The sequence below is a fragment of the Cupressus sempervirens genome, chromosome 4, assembly GCF_028749045.1.
Source record: "Cupressus sempervirens isolate cs-2001-9-10 chromosome 4, ASM2874904v1, whole genome shotgun sequence".
NCBI lineage: Eukaryota > Viridiplantae > Streptophyta > Pinopsida > Cupressales > Cupressaceae > Cupressus > Cupressus sempervirens.
This window is the reverse complement of record NC_143121.1, coordinates 620,816,053-620,835,972: the sequence shown is the minus strand read 5'-3', so window position 1 is coordinate 620,835,972 and position 19,920 is coordinate 620,816,053.

The following is a 19,920-nucleotide window of genomic DNA, read 5'->3' as shown; positions in this document are numbered from 1 at the left end:
AGAGGGCATGAAACACCAAAGCCTAAAGAGTTGATCAATCAAACCAAGAAAGCATGAGAAACAATAGAAGAACCCCCCCCCCCATGCAGACAAGGGTGAGGTGATAGGCAATTGGAAAAGTGGGCCAAAAGAACTACAAGTCAAGGAACCATGATCAAGATGCACAAAATAGTACATATGTGTGTACTGAGGTGATCAAACTCAAATACATCATGAGGCTAATGTTACAAAAGGGACACTCACTAGACAAAGTAAGATGACAAACAAAGGTAAAATATCAAACCCCCCATGGCACTTTATTAGAGTAGTGCATATACAATAAGGCACAAGATATGGTGAATCCAATGAATACAATAATCTGTACAAGTGTCCTTAGATGACAGTATTCAAATCAGAAGGCAAAATAAGGTAAAATAACTAAAACAAAAATACACATTCAATATGGTATTGTATCTCAGTGCGTTTGCACGTATACATATAAATGATGTCTAAATAGACTAGAAGAGACATAAGACTAATAAAATAGATAGTACAAGTCATGACAAATCATCTAAAGCAACGAAATCAATCCCCAAACTTGAAACAACCAAGATATCTACCAAAATGCAAAAATGCAAAAGATAAAATAAAATGTGCCTGGAGTAGAATCTGGCAAGACAACCAGCATCACTAGAAAGGGCTTAGAAAGACCTTTTCAACTATATAAAGAATTCCTAAATTAGAGATCAAATGCTCAAGATATGTCCCCCAAAGTGCAAAAATATACCCTTAACTTTGACAGTAGAAAAAAAAGCATCAAAACTAAAAATCACCTATGCCACTATGATAGGCTTGGAACCAGCTTTTCGACGATATATTATTTTTGAAAAAGAAAATTTGTATTCCTAAGATATGAAAAAAAAAGTGAAGGTAGGTCCAAATAGAACCTGATGAGGTGACAAGATATGTTGATGCAGTGCTAACATGGAACTGATGTTAGCAAGTCACGAGCCCAAATTTGATGGGAAAATGGCCATTGAGTAAAAAAATGCCAAAAAATAACCCTTGATGTTAGAAAAAAAAATGATGTATGTCAAAAATAAATAAAATAGTTCCCCAAAAAATAGATCAAACATGCCAAATAGGTGGCATTACATATACTAGTCTCCAGTGATGAAAAAAAACTCAGCAACTAATGTCAAACCTGACAAATATGGTCAAAAATTGGCATATGTGCAAATACCCACTAATCGAGGAAAAAAATGTCGCCAGTTGCTAACTCAGAGGAAACAAATTGCCACAATACCAAAACCACCGAGTCTCCAAAAAAAATGCATGCACTTCAAAAGGCACGTGAGTAGGCCCATAAAAATGGGCTCTTCTCCAAACTATATGTCATCCTCCTAATTGCATGTGGGCTTAAAAATAATCATCGTCAGTAGAAAAATTTGTGGGTCAGAGTCACCACAGAAAATGGAGGTGTAATTGGCGCCAAAAAGTCAAATCCAAGATGTGGAACCTAGAGTAGTCAGCGTTGGAGCATGTGGAGTTAGATTTTTGTAACTCAAAGTGAAAATTTAAAAATGGAGGCTAAAGAAAAACAAATGTCCAATTAGCGCATGGGGAACCTAAAATTCTAGGCCTAAATCCATGATTTATAAGTGTTGACTGAAGGTGACCTGGAGCTTCAATTCCAAAACCAATATGGAGCTCCAAAATTTGCACTACAAAATTAAAACCACTATTTATGCCTTCTCTGTGCTTATCAATTCCTATGGCCACAACGATCAGTCTTTGCAACAGGGAAATTTGAGTATTTTTCCTCATGAATTCTTGTGGTTGTAACCCCATTCTTGTTACCTACAATGTTGTTAAGAGACCATCCTGATCCTCCTAGCTCTCCTAGCTAGTAAATGACAAAGAAAAGGACAAATAAAATATGTGGTTGTTCAGTTTCTTCTAGTGGAATGGTTCTGTCAAGCTACTCCTCTTCCCACTCCCTCTCCCTCTCCTCCTCCACCCTCTCCTTGCACATGATGATAATGCCTGAGTACATCAAGATTGCAGATCTTTATCTATGAAGAAGGTTATCTGCGATATATTTCATGTGTCTTATAGTGGCTAGTCATAAGGGGCAATCATCTAACCTGCCATGTCAATGGCATACATGCGCGCAGGGGCTTTACAGGCTTGTCAGAGCTTGTAGGTGATAAAATGGAGCCCGATGGGAATATGAATGCATCTAAAGAAAGTTGACTTACTTACACTAGAGAAATGAGAGCCAATGACAAATCAGGTCATATAAAACCCATGCACCTACTTGGCTGCGATGCCAAAGATCTCGGTGGGATTTACTAAGTTGACAGCCTGAGTGTGTTAAAAGTCTTGTGATATAAAGGTTGATCCATGATCCATTGAAGCCCAAGGACCAAGCATAGGTCTATAATACAACATCCCACAATAGATCTTGTAGGGGCTTGAAACCCATACAGCATTTAGATGAAGCCCAAGGCTTGCCTTGATTTGTGTACCTAGGTCACAAAATGGCCTAAGTACAAAAAAAATTGCCTCAAATTTTAATAGTGTCCAAACGAGATGTATTAATATGAAAATGGGGTTTTTCAAGCACTATGAGCTCAAATGTGATGTCTATTTTTAATCAAAGTGCCTCAAAAATTAGTGGCCCCCTAGATTTAATGGGATACCAAATCTCTCATGAATGGAATAGGGACATGAAGATCCAAAGCTCTAGTACCATGTTAAAGTTGATTAAAGATCAACCCCATAGCTACCAAGAATCACCTGCATGAAAACACCTATCATAGAAGAGAGAAGCAAAAAGCTACGAAGGTTGGAATTGCCAGATCCATAGATGAGACATTCTTGATGAGAAAAAAAGAGATTGCTATTATCAACAATAAATTGATCTCAATTAATGTTTACAATGAGAGATCATCCTTATAAAGGAGATCAAAACCCTAAAAAGGTCCAACCTAGGTTGCATCATAATAATTAATAAAATAATTAATTATTAGATGCCTAAAGTTTAGCTTAAGAAAAATAGAGTTAATTAGGAAATATCTAATTACTCTAACAGTTTTATGCTCTTATGGTGATTTCATGTATAGCTGGTAAAGTATCCCCTCCCATGGTTTGTAAAGTAGCAGCAATGTCACTATTAAAGCCTTTAGGTAATACAAGAAAGCATTACCAGCCGAAGGTTTTACTACAGTAGGTATTCTATCCCATGTCTTTTAGAATTTGTAATTAAAATTTGTTGTATATTCATGGGGTTCTCTCTTAATGGTAATTAGCTACTCTAAAAGTGATAGGTGATCACTTTTATCTTTAAAATGTTTGCAAAGTCTTTCTCCTAACTCATTATAGTTATTGATAGAATTATGTGGTAATTGCCTATACCGTTGTAAAGCTTTTCGCTTTAATGATGAGGCTAAAATTCTAATAGCAACATCATCCTCTATAATACCATGTATATTGTAGATGATTGAAATTTCTTGAATGTGCTCTATAGGAGAAATGGAGGTTTCACTAGTAAAATTAGGTAGACTCTTAAGAGTAGATACTAGGATATCATGTCTTTGGGATAAAATGAGAACACTTCCACCATTAAAGGTAGCAAACACTTGATTCCTAGGGAGGGCCATGTGGAATAAAGGTCTATTTAGATGAAGAGACGGTACCCTACATAACTAGCAACTAAAGATTATTAAAAAAAATATTGACAATAAATTTTACAATGCTTGTGGGATAGTAGTGTACCTTTTGTATCTGAGATTGCATTTTCTAGAATAATAGTTGATCATATTAATGATGGTTTCATAACCTAAGAAAAAGTGGAAGAACTGTAATATCCAGTCATTTAGCACAACAAGCCACTCATTGCAACCCCTATTTCATTTGCATAGGGTTCTCATTCATGGCCACCTATCATCTTTGGTTTTTCCCTTGCCTTTGAGAACATATGTAGTACAAGATGCTTACTATCATATTCAACACAATAAAGGCTACTCCTATGACAAACAATTTCTTTCAAAAGAAAATAAATCAACCCCAAAACTGTATGATATATTGTATAGTGGAATTCTTCAATGCTCCTACTAGTAGGCATGCATCTTTGTTACCTTGACTATTAACATACAAATTACAAAGTCCAAAAAGATGAGACAATTTAGTAAATAGATAAGAAGAGAAAATGATGTAGTAAATGAAGTTTCCAGAAACACTTACAAGTGTTTCTATGGGCATGTGGCTTCCCACAGAAGTTTCTAGAAACACTAAGTGTTCAGAGAAACATTGGAAACTCAAAAAATTTCAAGCATTCAAGCACAGAGTTTGGGACCTGCTTGAGGGTTTCCAAGCTTTTAATATCCAAAGTATTCCTAGAAGAGATAATAAACATGTTGATATAATTGTAGTAATAGGTGCTCACTATGATGTACCAGAGCATGTTGAGGACAAAAGAGAGCAACATATGAGATTGGTTGTAAGACCTATAGTTCTAGATAATTATGTCAATTGGCAGGTGTTTAACTCTAATGTATAAATTGTCAATTTTCTACAAAGTGGGCAAAATTTTCTTATAGGAATCAGTCCAAGCTACAAAGCCAATATGGTGATCAAATTATGAAGCTCAACTCCAACAAGTTGCCTAAGGGTCTAATCACCTCAGAGAGTGTTTTCATTCTTGATGACCAAGAAAGGAGAAGAGATCTAAACCCAACTACAAATAAAGATGATCACATACCAGTTGTCATTGTTGATGGAAAGGTTCTCAGTTGGGGAAAGGTATGCTTTGAAGTTGAATGAGAAGATTGTGTTCATTTATGTCAAGAATTCAATGATGTATCTGCATGGACATATGATGAGCCTATGATGAGAAAGGAATTATCCAAGATTATAGAGGCTAACATTATTTTTCCTATCAAGAATTCCTCTTGGGTAGCCAATCTTGTTCCTGTGAGGAAGAAGAATAGAGAAATCAGATTATGTGTAGATTTTAGAGATCTAAATAGGGCCTCTCTCAAAGATCACCATCCTCTCCCTTCCATGGAACAAATCCTATCTAAGTTCAGTGGCTCTGAAAGATTTTCCTTTGTAGATAGGTTCTTAGGTTATAACCAAGTGTTAGTCCAAGAGTTTGATAGATACAAGACAACCTTCACTACTAAATGGGGTACTTGTGCCTATAGCAAAATGTCTTTTGGACTAATCAATGTAGTTTCTACCTTCCAAAAGGAAATGGAGATGGCCTTCAAGAGTATGCTTGAGAAATTTGTTTTGGTCTATCTTGATGACATAATAGTCTATTCAAAGAATGTGGCAGACCACTTTGGTCATCTAAGGTAGGTGTTCATCAAGTGCAAAGAATATGGTGTGTCCCTAAATCTAAGCAACTATTTATTTTCCACCAGTCAAGGAAAATTGCTAGGACATATTGTGTCTAAGGATGGTTTAACCATTGATCCAAAGAGAATAAAATAAATCCTTTCTCTTCCACTTCCTAGTCATAAGAAAGGGTTGCAAAGCTTCCTTGGTAGAATCAACTTTGTAAGAAGGTTCATTCCTAACCTTGCTACCATGGTTAAACCTCTTACAACCATACTAAAGAAGAATATAGTTTTCACTTGGAAAAAGGAAAAGAGAGCCAATTTTGAAGAGATAACAGTAGCAATAACATCAACTCCCACCCTTATCAACCCCAACTTTGATAAGGATTTCATTCTCTATACTCTTGGGGGTGAGTCAAGCATATCAGTTGTCTTAACACAGTTGAATGATGCAGATGAAGAACAACCTATCACCTTTTTCAATGAAGGGCTAAAGGATTATAAAGTCAAATATAGTTATGTGGATGAGCAAGTTCTTGGTGTCATAAGAGCTTTATAGAAATGCAAACATCTATTATCACATAACAAGGTCCATCTCCTAGTTCCACATGCAAGTGTGAAGGAGTTCCTCTTGAACAAAGATATCAATGAGAAAAGAGTTGGATGGATCACCAAGCTCATGGAATATGATATTGACATCAAGATTACAAAGCTTGTGAGAGGTAAAGGATTATGTGAGCAAATGATTTCATCCAAGGAAATGACTAAGGAGGTTGCATTGGTATTAGAAGATGCAGAACCAGCAGGGGATAGAAATCTTAATAGTTGGATACATGACTTGAAAACCTTATTTTTGGAAGGAGGATATCCACAAGGATTAAACAAAGTTAAAAGAAGATAGTTTAGATTACAGTCTATTTCTTTTGTCCTAGTGGATGGGATTCTTTTTTAGAGATATATTAATGAGGTCCTATTAAGGTGCATTAACCCTAATCAAATAGATAGAATGATCAAAGAGTTTCATGATGGCCCTAATTGGTGGTCACTTCTCAGCTAGAACAATAGCCATGAAGATCATGAGAGCTAGTTATTATTAGCCAACTCTGTTCCATGACTATCATAAACATGTGAGAAGTGTGCCTTCTTTTTGGTTAAACAAAGGTTAGCAGCTCTTCCCCTTCATCCTATTTAGTTGATCGACCATTTTCCCAGTGGAGGCTAGGATTTATTGGTCCAATCAATCCACCTTCTAGCTCTGGTCACAAGTGGATCTTGGCTTCAACTAATTACTTTACAAGGTGGATAGAAGTAGTATCTCTAAAGGATGCCATAGAGACTTCAATAGTGGAATTCCTTGATGGAATTGTTACCAGGTTCAATGTTCCTTCAATAATAATATCAGATAATGCCAAGTCCTTTGTTTGGACTCACATTTTCTCTTGGGAATTTGACTATGGTATCTATTTGAGCACTTCCTCAATTTATTAACCCTAAGGAAATGGATTGGTTGAGTCCTCCAACAAGAACCTAATCAATATTATCAAGAAAATAATCAGAGGTATTGGAATTCCAAGTTAAGAATAACCCTTTGGGCTAATAGGATTACACCTAAGAGAGTGATTGGGAAATCACCTTTCATGCTAGTAAATGGAAGGGAAATTAGGCTTCCTATTTCAGTTCAGTTCCCCTCTCTTGAATTAGCTCATCAATTAGAACTGACTAAAGATAGTGCCATGATAGTTAGGATGGAAAAATTAATGGAAGTAGAAGAAAAAAGATAGTAATCTATGCATACACTTAAGACACATCAGCAACAGGTCAAAAGAAGTTTTGACAAAGAGGCTAAAGCTAGAGTTTTCAAGGAGGGAAATCTTGTCCTCAAATGGGATGTAGATAGAGATAAACTAGGCAAACACTCCAAGTTTGATGCTATGTGGAGTGGCCTATATGTCATCACCAGCTACAAAGAGGCCAATGCTTTTTAGCTATCTAGGCCTAATGGTGATATTCTATCAATTCCAGTTAATGGAATCTACCTTAAGCCATTCTTCTAAAGAAGGTTAAGGGTTTCTATATATAATAGAGTAGTTTTGCTATTCTCAAAAAAGTGCATGTTCACAGGCTATTTCTTTGTGAGATAGCAGGGTTTTTGAAGTTTTGCATTTGTTGCAGGACAAGGCTTATTTTTTGTGACTCTAGCCCAATGGATTACTTGAGGTCACTAGTCCATGCTTGTCAAGCAAGTATCCACTCTAAGTTGCCAAAAGTGTTAGCCATTTTTAGCCCCTTCCTAAATTTCCAATGTTTCCAATCTCATGAAGCACCCAGGGTGATGGTCATGTCTCACATTCATTGATTTATTCATAATTTCCATGCAAGCATATAAGGGATATGTAAAAACCTTATTCCTTTTTATATCCCTAATTTTTATTTTTTTAAATCTTCATATTGTATGACCATCTATTAAGTGCTTTAGGTCATGACAATGTGATTCCCCTTCATCACCCTATCACTCTAATTCAGGACTTAACCGTCAGCTTGGATGCAAATGTGTGAAATAGTCAAAGTTCAATATTACCATGGCTTCATATTTTTCTGGCCTAACATTCAATTTTGGTTTGCAAAGGGGAAAAAGCCATCGACCATATCATCACAGGCAATGTCAAGCTAAAGTTGAATGAGTTGCGAAGTTGCGATGAAGAGTAGCAAAAGTCAAGTTTAGCAGCTTTGACATCCTTGCACATGGTTAATGGTTACCCAGAGTTATGTTGGTGATGATGTGAAATGATTTGTTCACACCATCACAGGGTTAATTGCTAAGTTAATAATTTGAGTTGCAAAGGTGCGACAATAGTCAGTGGAAAGAAACAACAAGTAGTTGTGATAGTGCAATTAGCAAATAAAGGTTGTCTTCATAGCTTTTCAGGGCAAGATGGTCAATGGAGAAATGAAGTCACGAGGTTGTGATGACATGAGATAGTTGACTTCAGGTGGTTATCACAATGTTGTAGGCTAAAAGACATTAAGGGCATAAATAATTGTGAAGAAATGATAATGAGAGAATAATCAAGTTATGTGATCGTCACAACATCACATGGTTAAGTTGTGAATAGAGATTTTAAGTTACAAAGATACAAAAGGTTAATGATGATAGTTAAGGTTCAAACCATGTCGTAGTGTTTTGAGGAGTTAACACTAAACCCTGGTTTAAGTGGTGAAGTGGTGAAAGCCTTGTAATTGCACTCTGACAAGGTTAAAGTTGAGGTTATGAACTTAAGTCACAAAGTTGTGAACAAAGAAATTTTGAAGTAGTTAAGGGTTAGGCACAGCTTCACAAGGATTAACCTATAGTTTTAGTCTTCAATTGTGAAATTGTAAAGCATTGATAGTGATCAATCAGGAGAGTGAGTGCGACATCACATGATTGTAAGGGACATTGTGTCTAGTAGTTCTCATAGGGCGACATAGTTAAAGATAGGTACTATGTAGAGTCACAATATTTTGTGAGCTAAAGTGATTTCAAGATGCAAAGCAATGATAAGGCATGAATGAATATCTCGCCATTTTGCATGGCCAAATAGTTAAAGAGGAGAATGATTTTTGAAGCTACAAATAGGAACAGGCACATGTCAACATAATAGTTAGAATGTTGGGTGAGGTGGTATAATGTTTAAGGGACATACGGCCATGTGTCGAGGTTGGACAGTTGAATTCAATTGACTTGATGACATAGTTGACTTGGCATATTGTGAATACTATCCAAGCAACTCTTTGATGGCGAATGGGTCCTTTTGATCATCTGCAACCACCTTTTGGTGTTCTCCATGCCTGGTAAATGCAATTTTCATCCTTTTGCCACCTTATTTATCCATCTACCCAACCAGAGTAGTTATGGTCATCATTTCTATCTCTTCAATGTTGAATTTGCATGCAACGATCTAATTTTATGCCCATGGATATGTACCCTAATCAAATCTTCCTAGGATCAGCACTGTTTGCTCTTTGCAACTTGAAGGTAGTAGTTGAGTTTTGGCTTTCATTGGAAGTTTTCTTAGTTATGCTTAAGTTATAAAAGCAAGATTTGTAACCCTTTTAAGGGTCAAAATTTCTTTGATTCTATGGTAGTTGTATTGTATACTCTGCTATTGTAATTTCCTTTACCTTTGAGCTAATATAATTCTCCATTGTATCTCTTTCTTCCATTAATATGTTGTGCAATATCTTCTTCCCTTTTTTTGATGTATTTCCTCCATTATTCAACTCTATGATTGTATCTACTTGGCCTTTGAGTGATGTATAGTGAAGCTTCTTCCTTATAGAATTCTTTTGGTTTCTGATCTACATATGGTTTTTGAGTTAAGCAAGAATAGAATCTATATATTTTGAGATTATATTGATTAACTATGCTTTCTTAGGCAGAGATAAGACTAAACATATTATTTGGTGTATCACCCCTCTAGATTAGATTAGTTAGTTTGATTTTCATACATTTCCTTCTCCCTTTTCCTCTCAAGAAGTAGTTAGGTGCACCCTGATAGTGAGGAAGCTGACCTTCTCTGGAGACTCAATCTCATTGTTCAAGCCCCACAACTTGGAGATTGTTTCCATGTTTCACAAGGTTTCTTTTAGGTCAAACTTAAAGCAAGCATGCAAACTTTTGTGACAAATTAACCACTTTATGCTCTATTTGATTTAGTGAACATCTAGTTTATATTACCTTCATGAATTTGACTATAAGTTCTAGGTGAAGGTTAGCTCTAACTTCATTTTATTGTTTTTGACATATTACATCAATGGAATCACTCCTTGAATCCTATTGTGAATATTAGGACTATTCCATACTCAAAAGGAATCCTAAATCCTATGTTGAAACATGGACCTACATAAGATCCAATTGGTCATTTTTTCACTATTAGCATGAAGCTATTGGTACATCTGGACATCATTTACAAGATCAACATATGATAAATGCAAATTTTCTCAACACCTCACAAGCCAAATGGACATTGTTCAAAATATACTTATTTACACTATATTATTTGCTTGGAATGATTTCTTACCTCATCCTAATTGCATCTACAGTCATATTTTAACTTGCCAATTTTTATTTCATACTAATGCATATTACAATTATATATGATTCTTCCACCTTCCTTTACATGAAACTATTTCTTTCCTTCTTAACAACTATGAAGATGATACCATCTTTTCTTACAATGCCAATCATATGCATAACATCAAATCTAAATTTCCACTTCACATTTTCATGCAATAGGAGGTAAATACTTCTCACATAAATTAACAAGGGTATTTTTCCATCTCAACATATTACAAATGACATGGGAAGGATTGATTCCTTCAACTACATAATACATCAACACAACACTTCATTCTTTAACAAGGCCAACGGGAAAACCCTAACTCCTTCACAAATCTAATTCTCACAAATCTACAAAAAGAACATAAAACTAAGAACCGTGGAGGCTCACTTCCCATCCTATGCTTCTACAAAGCCACCCACCAAGCTAGGGTAAACAAGGCTCAAATAGGTTACACTCAAGCACTAACAATGCATACAACATAACATTACAACACATATAAACTCACTCCCAAGGTTTAATACAAATGTTTCTCCATTGGAATCATGAGACATGAGTGAAGGTGGACTCTCCCAAGAGGAGAAAGCCATATCCATACAAGTATACATATTTGCAATTGTATCATGCCCTTTCGAGGCTATCAAATTCATCCTCCTCAATACACCAATACACTTATACCTCCCATATCACAAAATAAGGCATATGACTTCAATGGAGCCCATACTCCATGAACTAAACCCTCTCCAAGAGGAGAATTTATCAACTTCATGGTTGAGCCTAACTAACTCCTTCACCCAAGGCTTCTCTTCCCTCCCAAGGGTGAGTGAATCCTTTACATCCATTAACATTCATATACACAAAAACAAGGAAAATTTTGCAAGAGAAATCCATCACAAGCAATGGCATATACCAACTACCTCAACACAAACACATTACATGAATTTTAACACAAAATGAACAAGAACAACATCATTGAGCAAGTGCAATGAGAGACATGGCATGGGCACCAATCTTGGTCCAAGTTAAAGGCAAATGAAAGTTGTTGAAGAGCTCTCTTCTCCTCAGTCCTTCCTCCTCCAACTCTAATTGTCTCTAAACTTAGTGGGTGAACACCCCACTAATTTTTCCAAGTTCACTAAAAAGGCTCTTCCACTAACTCAATTTGGTAAAAACATCAAGCCACTATCTCTTACAACTTTGTCCCTACCAAGTTTGCTACTTTTTGACTAAGTGGAAAGATGGGGATAACCTCAATTTTCAAATTGGTGGGAGAATGTATTGGTTAAGGGGTCTCCTAGGCTAGCTAGGTACTAGAATGGTTAAATTTAGGCCCCTAACATATTATTACAACATATAGGTGGCTTATTTTCATAAAAATGACACTTTGAGACCACTTATTGACCCTTAAAAACCCTTGTCAAGTTTGAATTCGAATTTCGCTTGATGGTGACCCATCCTATCCTCTCTCCAAGTGGATTTGCTTAAATATTTTAAATGGAAATTAGTTTAAGGTTAAGTGACCTCATGCCCAAAACCCTAGGCGACATGTCATCAACACATGAACAATTACAAATATCAAGTGACATATTAAACAAATTACACATCACAATGACATGTCCCTACTTTATTCATGAATTGAAATTTATTACACACATGCAACTCACATTTACGAAATAAACACATCACAATGAGGTTTTGAATCTTCCAAAGATTCTCCTTGGCTGTAATATGTCCACATAAGTTCGGACCTTGTTTCCCCAATTAGTTTCCATGGTTCAATTTCCTGCACACTAAACTTGAGCATCAATAGTCCACTAAAAATTATATAAAAATACATGTATATAGGTGCATGACAATTTTAATATTGTACAATTCACATAAATTAACATATTCAAATTTTCATAATTAAACATATTCAAATTTTCATAATTAACTTTACTTTTCTTTAAATCATTTTCATATAAAAAGTATTCAAAACATTAAGATATCAAAATCTGTGTATCAACATTAATCTTTGCCTAACACGATCAAATTTATATTTTGAATAAAATCATATTCTATTTTCTATTATGGTGATGAAATATTGAATTCATAACCATTAAATTGTTAGGCATATGAATTAGGTCTTAGTATATATCATAAGTAAAATCCACCAAAATGTAAACATCCCAAGTAGTATCTTTTAGTTTAATTAAACATGGTGAGATTTTTAACAGTCTCCCCAATATCATTATAAGATAACACATCATAAGGCAGATGTCTTTAAAATCACTTATGTCAGGTAATCAAGATGCTTTCATAACCATCTCTACATAGATTCAAAATCAGTTATTAGATAAATCTATTGCATCTTATTTTTCAATATATTATATCCTCATCTTAATTATCATTCATCATAACATATCCACCTACAACTACTTGCACAACAATTTTCTTATTATATTTACATCATGTCAAATTCTATCGAGGAAGCCCTTATCCAATTTTGATAACAATTTCAATATATAATTATTAGTAGTATTCACAAGAGTGGGTGTTGATTCATCTTTCCACAATGAGCACCTAAATCAATTATCCTAATAGATCATAAAATACCATGAACCCATTGACATAGTTTCTAAGTTATGACTATTAGAAGCATGAATGTTGATGATATTCCTATGGGGAGTATTGTAGAAACATGATTAGATCATTATCATGATGGCACGTTGCATTCATGACTATGTTTGTCATTGATGTCAACATAGCAATTTTTTGTGATATCTGACATAAGAACAGCGGTAAAGATTAGGTTGGTATGGATAGATCATTGAGTATTTTCACTAGTGAGGTTAATGGGAGATACTACTAAGTGTCTAGTATATGTAGCTAACCTCAAGCAAAAAAAATATTAAGTCTGGAAGAAGTTATGCAAGTTTTGGTGAAGATTGTTCAGAGATAGAGTTTACAGAAGCATGTTATGGTAAACTTGTTATATCCCTTAGTAGAGTTTTTATTTTGAGAAGCAAGGCTAAAGATGTGTAGAAGACATGTTGAGATGATGTGGCTAAGCTCACTTGTCATCATATTATATGTATGAAAAGTTATTCAATTTATAAGGTGATAGATTAATGTTATTGCTAAGTAAAATGTGTTCTTAATAAGGTCCTATAATAATTAATTGAGAAGGTGTAATAGTCGACTCAAGAGAATTTTTTTATGGACTCGGTATAATGGAAGGACATTTTCCTTTGATATAGAAGCAAGTAAGAAGAGTGAAAAGTGGAGAAAAGATATTAACACTAAGTAAACATGTCAATATGCCAAGATAAGTAGAGTAAAGCAAAGTTGGAGAAAACTTCATTGCCAAGGTTTTATTATGAGATTCAAGGTTTGATATTTGGATCTGAGGTTTGTGACCTAGTCTACAAGGTCTGATAGTGATTGGTCTAGTTGACAGGATAGAGGAAAGAGGATAAAACATACTATGAACAATTATTCTGCAAGGAATAGTTGAGAGATCAGTTGGATAGTGAAGTTCAGTGTCTTGCTTAAGAAGTTATTTGGACAGTGGGTCTTTCTACCTTTTGCAACTCCTAACAAGGTTGGCACAACTCCAAACAAGGTTGGAATCTTCTAACAAGGGTTCAAAGTCTCCTAACTAGGACTTTTTATATTGAATGTGTTTATAGACTCCTAACAGGGTCCATCCTCTAACAAGGAATATATATTAGTATATCTTTGTGGGCATCATTCCCACTGGGGTTTTCCCTCTATTCAAGGGGCCTAGTTAAAAAATCTAGTGTAATTGTGTATATGCATCTTGTTATGGTTGTTGTTTACTTTGGTTACATGGTTAAGATTAATTAAGGTTGATAAATGTTTAAGTTGGATAACTAATTCACCCCCTCTTAGTTATCTTGGTGGACTATTATTTCTAACAATTGGTATCAGATCATTAGGTCCTTGAAGGATAAGCTTAATAGCTTTGGGAGATTAGTGGTGAGTTATTTAAAAAAGATAGTCCTGAGTCTGATGGAGGAAATTTTGACACCCAAAAGATGGAGCTTCTTGGTAAGAAATCAGAATTATGTACAGATTTGAGCACTAAGTTTCTAGACAGAGGCACAAGTAAAGGTAGATTGAGATCTAAAGAAGACATGAAGATCAAGGAAGGTATTGATCTCCTCATGAAAAGAGAGCTAGAAGGTATGGAATTTTTTTCTTGTTGGACATGTAATGAGTTTGGTGATTTTTAATCTACATACCCTAACAAAGTAAGGAAAACAAGAAAGAGTTCACTTTATGTCAGAGATGAAGAATTTAAAGTAAGTATGGAAAGATTCTTGAATGATTGTGATGATAAAGATAATGAACCTGAATTAGTTAAGAAAGAGGAAGTATTAGAATAGATAGCTTTGGTAACTATTTTTGATCCAAAGGCTAACCATGAAAATGTGGAAGTTATCATTAGAAATGATTTGCAGAATGGGAATTAGATTGAAGAGAAAGAATTCAATCCTAGAGCAGAAGAAAGAGTTGAGTTGAATACCCCTAAACAAAATAGCATTGTAGAGAGAAGAAATAGGTCAGTAACAGAAATAGCAAGAGCTATGTTAGCTAAGAATGATGTATCCAAGATACTTTGAGAGGAGCTATGAATACAATAATTTACACTATGAACATAGTATAGATTAGGAAAGACACAAACAAGACCCCTTATGAACTATGGTTTGGTCACTTACCTACAGTTAAGTGTTATAGAATTTTTGGCAGCAAATGTTATATCAAAAGAGATGATGATGTTAGTGAATTTGATGCTAGAAGTGATGAAGGTACTTCTCTTGGTTATTTATTGAAAAATAGAGCTTATAGATGCTATAATCTAAGAACTAAGACTATTGTTGAAAGTGCAAGTCTAAGAGTTGATGAAAAATTTAGGATATAAGAAAGAATAGTTGACTATGATGAGAATGTTGGTACTAAAAAAAATGATGGAGTATTCTTTGAGACTAACCATGATTTGCAGAATGAAGGTGAGCTAAGGCAAGAACAAAGTTTAGAACCTAGAACAGAGCTAAGAGTTAAGATAACAACTCCTTCTGATAAGAATATGACAAAGAATCATCCACCAGAGTAGATCATTGGTAGCAAAGATAAAGGTGTTTTGACAAGAAGTAGAATCAATGAAGAACTATGTTTGATATCTCAAGTAGAACCAAAGAATGTAGATGAGGCATGCAGAGATGACTATTGAAAGCAAGCTACAAAAGAAGAATAGTAAAGAATGAGACATGGGAATTAGTCCCTAAACTAGCCGAGAAGAATGTGATAGGAACAAAATGGCTATTCGGGAACAAGATGAACGAACAAGGTGAAGTTGTAAGGAACAAAGAAATATTGGTATGTAAGGGTTACTCATAGTAAAAAGGAATACCCTATGAAGAAACGTATGCTCCTGTGGCAAGAATTAAGCAGTAAGGTTATTCTTAGCCTATGTAGCACATAGGAAATTCAAAGTGTATAAGATAGATGTCAAGTTAGCATTTCTAAATGGAGAACTTGAAGAAGAGGTATACATAGAAAAATCTAAAGGTTTTCCTTTAACAGATGACAAGGACATGGTATGCAGATTGAAGAAAGCATTGTATGGCTTAAAACAAGCACCCAAAACTTGGTATGGAAGGTTGGACAAGAATTTGGCAAAACTTGGATTTAGCAAAGAAGAAATGAACAAGGAATTTGAAATGAGTGTAATATTGGAAATGAAATACTTCCTAAGATAGTAGATTATGCAGGAAAAGAAAGAAATCTTTATTTCTTAGACTATGCATGTGAAAGATCTATTGAAAAGGTTTGGTTTGGAAACATGTAAACTAGTTGGAACACATATAATGACTAGACACAAGTTATCTACAAAGGATGAGACACCTACTTTTGAGCAGAAGAAGTATAGATCTATGATTAGAGGACTACAATATCTAACTCACACAAGGATAGATATAGCAAATGTAGTTGGGATTGTTGCAATATTTCAAGCTAACCCCAGAGAAGCATATTATGCAATAGTTAAGAGGATATTTAGATATTTGAAGGGAACATCAAAGTTTGGATTATTGTATGATAGATCTAATAATTTCACTTTATATGCTTATACTGATGTTGATTGGGTAGGCAGTATGGATGACAGAAAGAGCACCAACGGTCAAGATGCTTGGAGGAAGATTGGTTTCTTGGTTAAGTAAGAAGTAGGATTGTATCTCATAGAATACAGCAAAGGTAGAATATGTTGTAGCAACAAACAATTGTAATCAAGTTGTTTGGATGAAGCAGATGTTGAAGGATATAAGGATAGAATTCAGTAAACCTGTTGTCTTACATTGTGATAACACAAGCATAGTGAATATGTCTACATCTAAGAATCCAGTGTTGGATTCTAAGACTAAGCACATTTCTATCAAATATCACATGTTGAGAGATAAAGTTAAAGAAAAGGAAATTAGATTGGAGGATGAAAGCACCAAAGAGAAAATTGTAGATATTTTCACTAAGCCTCTTCTCAAACAAACTTTTGAGTATTTACAAAGTATGCTAGGGATTATACCCCTACCTACATCAGAGTATATGATGCAAGAATGCATCAGTCCAGTGGTACAAAGCACTATTGTTTTTCTAGACTGAATGTTGATGCTTCCTGCATGGGGGAGCATCTGTGATGGATGAAGTCATCTAGAACTCTTGATGGATGTTGCTTTGAATAGTATCTTTGGACACTTGAGTAGGTCAAAGATAGTTGTTGCAGAGATTGACAAGATGCAATATGGTTGTTGAAACCTTTGTCATTGATGTCAATGAGTGAGAGATTATAACATGAAAAACATTTTGATAAATGGGAGAAGTGTGTGAAAAATCAATGTCGGTAATAAGGTTAAGGAAACAGAGAAGCTAGTATGATTGATGAAGAGGATTTGAAAAGAAAGGATGACATCTTTAATAGTTGGTATTTTTGGAACTAGATGTTTTTCATCTATGTTACCATCAATACCCAAGGGGGAGATTGTTGGAAGCATGAATGTTGATCATATTCCTATGGGGGAGTATTGTAGAAACATGATTAGATCATTATCATAATGATATTTTACATTAATAATTGTGTTTGTCATTGATATCAACATAGAAGTTTTCTATGGTATTTGATAGAAGAACAACAATAAAGATTAAGTTGGTATGGATAGATCATTGAGTATTTTCACTAGTGAGGTTAATGGGAGATACTACTAAGTGTCTAGTATATGCAACTAACCTCGAGCACAAAAAAATATTAAGTCTAGAAGAAGTTATGCAAGTTTTGGCAAAGACTGTTTAGAGATAGAGATTGCAAAAGCATGTTCTAGTAAACTTGTTATATCCCTTAATAGAGTTGTTATTTTGAGAAGCAAGGTTAAAGGCGTGTAGAAGACATGTTGGAGCTAACATGGCTAATCTGTCACATCATAATATTATACATATGGGAAGTTATTCAAGTTACAAGGCAATAGATTAATGTTATTGCTAAGTAAAATGTGTTCTTAATGTGATCCTATAATAATTAATTGAGAAGGTGTAATAGCTGACTCAAGGGAATTATTTTATGGACTCAGTATAAAGGAAGGATATTTTCCATTGATATAGAAGCAAGTAAGAAGAGTGAAAAGAGGAGAAAAGATATTAACATTGAGTAATTAGGTTGATATGCAAAGATAAGTAGAGCAGAGCGAAGTTGGAGAAAACTTCATTGTTGAGGTTTTATTTTGAGATCCAAGGTTTGATATTTGGATCTGAGGTTTGTGACCTAGTCTACAATGTCTAACAGTGATTGGTCTAGTTGATAGGACTGAGGAAAGAGGATAAAGCATAGGACAAATAATTATTCTGTAAGGAATAGTTGAGAGATCAATTTGATAGTGAAGTTTAGTGGCCATGCTCTAGAAGTTGTTTGGACAGTGGGTCCTTCTACCTTCTACAACTCCTAACAAGGTTGGCACAACTCCTAACTGGGTTGGAATCTTCTAACAAGGATTCAAAGTCTCCTAATAGGGAATCTTATGTACTAAATGTGTTTATAGACTCCTAATAGGATCCATCCTCTAATAAGGAATATATATATCAGTATATCTTTGTGAACATCATTCCCACCAAGGTTTTCCCTCTGATCAAGGGTTTCCTTAGTTAAAAAATCTAGTGTAATTGTGTATGTGCATCTTGTTATATTTTTTGTTTGCTTTGGTTGCATGGTTAAGATTAATTAAGGTTGATAAATCTTTTAGTTGGATAACTATTTCACTCCCCCCCTCGCACCCTCTCAGTTATCTTGGTGGACTATTTTTTCTAATAATGACATCTCAAGCCTTTATTTCATAGGTTCTTATCTTATCAATCTAATGAAATTTTCAATAGGATACTTAGCACAACAACTACAATATAGAAGTATCAATAAGATCTTAGGTTAATTATGATAAGGAAAATGCCAATCATGACATACTTAGATCCCAAAACCTTCTTACCATCGTTCTATCATAAGGTGTATGGTAACAACATATAATTCACATTCTATACACAAGAGAGAAAAATATGACATCTCATCTCATTACTCTTCAGATAGCTCTAATCATATTTGTGTTATTAAGATTTATAATAGGGTACAAGGGAAGGGGCCTTACATCTTCCCACCTTTTCTTTTGACTTCCTCCTAGAATTCATTCAAAATTTAGGGATATAGCCTTCATACTTAGGACTTACCTAGTCTTAGAATAAATGGTCCAATTTTAGAGGCTTTTACATAACATTTGTAACAACTTTATGTGTATACATGATTTAATTTAAGGGACTTTGGACTTTGTGTTATAATTTCTTTAGAATAACTAAGAGGGTGGGGGGGGTGAATCAATTATTCAAGGTCCAAATTTCCTAATAAAACTTTTTCATCAAGTAAAATGAGCCTATTAAATTGTTCATGCATCCAAGCTTAAACTTTCCTACTTAGCAAGTTACTGAAAATCAATATGCAAGAATAACACATGAAGAATCAACACATAACACAATGATTTACATGGAAACACAATTTGGGAAAAACCACCAGTAACATGCTACTCAATTCTCACTCCTCTGAAGTGATGCCCTGTGAAAGGTTTGTCCTATTAAAGGCTACAACATAATATAAAATGTGACCTGGTTAAAGGATTTAACCACCCTGTTAGAAGTAGGCCTGGTTAGAGGACTTGGAATGCCACCCTGTTAAAGGATTTACAAATGGTTGTTAAACCAACCTAAGTCCATAGGATTTTATCCTAACTGATACAATTTTTAGAGAGTAATAACAAGGGCTTTTAACCTAATACAACTCACAACTTAACTTGCGGATTGTAGATCTCAATTCAGCTCACAACATTGCCTGGCTTTTAGTCTCTTCAACTCTGACAGCTTGTCCTCCTTTCAAGCTTTGTCTCCTTGAGTCTCCATGCTCGATGTACCAGTAC